At 37.4% G+C, this 5,610-nt stretch overlaps 1 pseudogene; it reads left to right on the plus strand.

Annotated features, from left to right (window-relative positions):
* The first annotated feature begins 13 nt into the window (after positions 1 to 13).
* LOC124893700 lies at positions 14 to 3,770 on the plus strand (annotated as a pseudogene).
* Positions 3,771 to 5,610: the final 1,840 nt, after the last annotated feature.

A 5,610-nucleotide genomic window follows, 5' to 3' on the forward strand; every position in this document is an offset into this window, starting at 1 on the left:
CCGTTATAGTGAAATGTTGTTGTTGAAGGTCTCTGATACAGTGAGGTCTGACTGTTATTGAGAACTGTACGTTATCTGAATATCTAGTGCTTGTACCTTTTTTGTCTTCAAATAGGGTGCTATTTGTATTGTTTTATGAATCCTGGTTATGTTATACAACTCTTGGGATGATAAATTTCTTGAATTCCGCAAATTAGGATACTTATTTTTTCTTTTATTGGTTAGGTTAATGCTTGGTTTTGATTATTTGATCATGGTGATTCAGTATATTGCAACATCATTTGTATAAGCCTCTCCAGAGGACATGTTAAACAAGAGAAGCTTAATAAAATTCATCATCAATATGGTTTTTACTGAGTTTTATTACTCCTAGAGTACTAGTAGCTTAGTGAGTTTAACTGTGGCAAACCCAAGAATTTCATCTAAAGTGTCCAATATATATACAAAGTATAATTTTCCAACATGCTACTGGCGTAAAGTGAGTTTTAACTTTGTTATATTGATGTCTAAGAAACTGTTACTGACATGCACTGGGAGTCAGATGCTTTTTAAGCCTTCTAGAATGTAATGATTGCATTTCAATGGATTCACTTTCTGAGCTTGTGGGGGTTCATTTATTTTGATGTTATATGGTGGATGGTGAGACCTACTGTATTCATTCATATTTTTCTCTTAGACATATACAGCCGTGCTTTCTGGATAAGGAAAAAAGAAGCATTATGGGCATAGTCTATTATTAAATAAAAATAGTAGCAAATTATTAGGCACCTTGAGGATTATTCCTTCCCAAAGTTGTTTTGGTGTGCATCCAACAATTGGTTTTTAAGGGAAGAAACAATAGGAGGAGTTGTTAATGATAAGTGGTTTGAACTTTTTAATGACTACTTCTTTCACAGGTTCAACGTCTTGCCGCTACCTCCAGATGCACCGGTTAGTAGGTGTGAGACCATGGTGACCAAGGTGTTAAAAGGAGACGAGATAGACCTAGAGAAGCTGTCTCGAACGACCTATAATTTCTTGGAATCAATGCAGACTTGGTTAAAGATAGGACACAATGTAGTATCAAGACTCATATAGGCCATATTTACTAGTTGGAAATAGGTTTTAATTATTTTTTTTATGTAACTTATTTTCGCTTGTATTTTTATTTGGTTTGATGATGACATGTGTTTAGCTTAAATGGAATAGTAAATTCTTTTATCTCAACTTGTTTTAGACTGAAGCAAGTTGTTTTTGTTCCATAGGCACAACATTGGCCTTAGCTGCATGTTCCTTTGACTGCTTTGAACCTATCGTTCATGATAATCATGTGTTTTCCCATCCACGGGTGTATTATTTTGTGCGTCTAATCCTTTAGTTTTGGTTTTAGCTTTTCATCGACACTAATTCCTCTATTGAACACGTTGTCTTTGTGATCGATTTCATTGTTCATTTACTCCCTTCTTTGTATTTATTCATACTTCTGCTGAATCAGGGTACAAGCAAAGGACCAAATCAGAAGGTACCCGTACTTTCTTCTGCAACATTGAATCTTGCAGACTTTGCTTCAGTAGCAGGAGATAAACAAGAGGGCATTGAAATTTTCGTTCCTTTGGAAGTCTCTGTTGGCAGTTTCAAGAGTTGCCTTTCACTCTGTGTAAGAGAAACTAAAACACATGCTTTTTGCTTACGTTCTTGTATTCCTGCACCTACGTGAATATATTATCTAATGCGACTGTTTCCTAAAGATATGTTGATATATTTGTTGACAGCTAGTGCTCAACCTTATGGAATTGAGGAACACTTACGAAGCTTCAGAGATATTTTCGAAGTTTATCATGTCTGCTCTAGTATCTCCGAACCCTAGAAAGGCTTTGTTGACAGACAGAAATGGGGGTGGTTCTTCAAAAGCAGGTCTACGAAAGGTTAAATTTTTGAAACCATTATCTTTTAGGCGACATAAGAAGGCATATCATGCAGAGGAAGGCAACAACAGTGATGGAAGGAACTCAGTCAAAAGTGATGATCCCGATTATGTTTATCCCATGGATACAGATTCACTTGATGAGGATTCGGTAGGAGAATCTGAGGAAGGAAAAGAGGATACAAGTGTTCAGAAGTCATTCAGTTATGAAGCACTCGTCTATGCAAACCATAATGGTAGATCATTTTGTTCAAATACAAGCGGCAGCAGCAGTGACGAGGATTTAGTCCACTACAGCCATAATATTTCAGACACAAAGCAGAAGTACCCTGAGGATAAAACTGCAGCAAATCAATCTGCAGAGCAGAGTTCAAAACGTAGTATTCTTTCCTGGAGGAAGAGGAAGTTGAGTTTCAAATATCCTCAAACCAAGAGGGAGCCATTGTTGAAGAAACATTATGGAGAGGATGGTGCAGACGATATAGGCTTTGATCCCCGACAGCTTTGCTCATCTGACGAGTCTTCTTCTAGGGTACGTCTCTTTTTTTCCTGCTTTCTTTGTCATGTTTAACGATTCATTTTTTATCTTCATGTCATGGTCTGATCAACGTGCAATAACTACACCAACATGCTTGCCGAATTGAAGATTACAAAGTTTGGTAGCTTTCTTTAGTAGCTTAGTCTACTTTTACAGTTGTATCAAGTATCTAACTGCTGAGGTTTTCTTGTTCATGATTGAAGATATATGTCATAACTAGTCCTCTTACTAATGTGTGTAGTTCATACAGGGGCACAAATCCGAGGAAACTTCTCTGATATCAGTCTCTGAGTTTGGAGATGAAAGTTTTGCTGTGGGTAGGTTGGAGCAGAAACGAATAATAAGCCGTGATGGACAAATGAATCTGCAGACTCAGATCTTCTTTGCTTCGATTGATCAACGAAGTGAACGAGCTGCTGGTGAAAACGCTTGTACATCCTTGGTTGCTGTCATAGCTGATTGGTTCCACTGCAATCATGAAGATATGCCCATCAAGTCCCAACTTGATTCTCTTATCTGTGAAGGCTCGATGCAGTAGAGGGATCTTTGTGAAATTGAGACCTATAGGGAACGTTTCCCAGATAAGCATTTTGACCTCGAGATAGTTCTCAAGGCTAAAGTGCGTCCACTCTCAGTAGTCTTAGACAAATCATTCATTGGGTTCTTTCATCCTGAAGGAATCGAAGAAGAGGAAGGATTCCACTTCCTTCATGGTTCCATGTCTTTTGACAACATATGGGACGAGATTTCTAAGTCCACTCAAGAAACTCCTCGTCATGGCGACTCCTGTGTTTACATTATGAGTTGGAATGACCACTTCTTTATCCTCAAGGTTGAAAAAGACGCGTACTATATCATTGACACACTTGGGGAGAGGTTTTTTGAGGGTTGTAATCAGGCATATATCCTCAAATTCGACCAAGATACAACAAGTATGCAAGCACCTGGTGAGTCTCAACAATCAGATGATAAGCCATCTTGTGACAGTAAAGAGAAAACCGATGTCAAAGAGGATGCGGATGAAAGCAAAATTGTCATGAGCACCAACAACGATGACAGTATACAGGAAGATAGGGTACCTGAAAAGAACATCATTTATAGAGGTAAAGAGGCATGGAAAGAGTACATTAAGAGTTTTTTGGCAGCAATCCCTATTAGGGAGTTACAAGTTGATGTAAAGAAAGGATTGATGGCATTACACCCCTTTATCATCGCCTACAAATCGAGTTCCACTACACAATGAGCTTTGTCCCCAAGTTTGAGGAGTCATCTTCAGAAGAACTGATTGCTAATAGTTTGGTCATAGTACCATCGGCAGCAGCAGAATAAGCAACGATTGGTAAAGCTTTATGAGTATATACATAGCGCTAATCCTTTTTGTTCTACATACCATTTAGGAATTTTGACCTGGAGAGTCTCTTCTTTGTTTTCATTCATATATTTTCTTCTTCGTACTCAAGGAATGCTAATGCTAATGTAAATGACTATGGAACTGCTCAAGAGTACTTTTCTATGGTTCTCTCAAAGAGGGAAGTTGAGATAAATGAATACATTAGTTCTATACTCCTCTTGATTATTATTGTTTTGTTTTTATTTGAAAACCATACCTAGTAGTTGAAGGTATTTTTCCCCTTCACCAGTTAAATGATTTTTGTCGACACTGCTTTTGAGGGAAAGACTTCTATTAACTGGTAAAGTTGTTGCCATGTGACCAGGAGGTCACGAGATCAAACCTTGGAAACAGCCTCTGCCAGAAATGCAAGGTAAGGCTGCGTATAATACACCCTTGTGGTGGGGCCCTTCCCCAAACCCTGCACATAGCGGGAGCTTTAGCACAGCGGGCTGCCCTTTTTAATAGTAAGAATTAAGAAAGTATACTGCACCATCACACTCTGTACATTAGGAGAATCATTTTTGTCTGGCTTTGGAGCAAGGACAATTGTGCGTGAGCTCGAGTCGTCCAAATCACTCATTAGTACCTGAACAGCAGGATAGGCTGACAATAAAGTTTTCGTGTGACTTATAGCTCACGAGTTCGAGCTACAAAGTCAGACTGGTACTTGCACATCCGTATAGGTTGCTTACATATATGTCAGTCATAGGTTTGTGTCGTGGAATCAGTTGTTGATGGTGGCGGTTACGAAATTCTCCATGGGATCTATAGGTCAAAGGTTTGAGCATTGGAAGCAGTGTTAGGGTAGGGTAGGATACTTACATACGTGTCCCTTTGTGACCTATAAGTCATTGGAATGGGGCCATAAAATCGGCTTGCATAAGGGTAGGCCGTCTATATTACACCCCTTTGCAGAGGCAGAGCTAGACCATTAGCTAAGAGTTATAAATAAAGCATTGTAGTTCTTTCAAACAAGAACAAAAGTTACTTTTCAAAGAAAATTTTTAGACAACAATAGTCTTTGTATACTTCTTTCTTCTAAATAGGCTGCATCTAAATTCAAACCAAGTTTTTTCAAAAAATAGAGTAAAGCATCTACTACCCCTAAATTATGACCAAATTTGCTATGATACACTCCAAATTCAGGGGATCCTATTACCCCTGAACTCAATTATAGCGTATTTTTGTCACCCTTTTGTGCTGCCGTAACATCTTTTGTCAATCTTTTTAGCTGACGTGGCATCTTTGACGTAGAGCTCCTTTTATATAATAAACGTGCTACGTCAACAAGAAAGAGTGACAAAAATATGCTAAAATCGAGTTCAGGGGTAATAGGATATCTATGAAGTTGGAGTGTGTCGTAACAACTTTGACCATAGTTCTAGGCAATACTGGATGCTTATCTCAAAAAAATAATCAAAGCCATAAAAGCCACTGTTGTAAATAAAATTAGTAAAAGTGGGTTACCATGTATTATAAAGATAAATAAAATAATAAAGATAAATAAAATAATTAAAATTTATTTAAATAATAAAGATAAATAAAATAATTAAATTTAACATCTTTTGTAGAATTGATTTAATTAAACCTAGCCTTTACCAAAAGAATTTATCAAAGCCGATTGACATTCAGCTACTACCTGAAAATTGCAACAAAACAATAAGATGATAGAGACATCAAAACAAAATAATTAAATCTAACCTTTACACAAAAAAAATAATTCAAAGTCGTCCGACACTCATCTATCACCTGTAAACTATAACAAAATAATATGAC

This window comes from Capsicum annuum, unplaced genomic scaffold (assembly GCF_002878395.1).
Source record: "Capsicum annuum cultivar UCD-10X-F1 unplaced genomic scaffold, UCD10Xv1.1 ctg63946, whole genome shotgun sequence".
Lineage (NCBI taxonomy): Eukaryota > Viridiplantae > Streptophyta > Magnoliopsida > Solanales > Solanaceae > Capsicum > Capsicum annuum.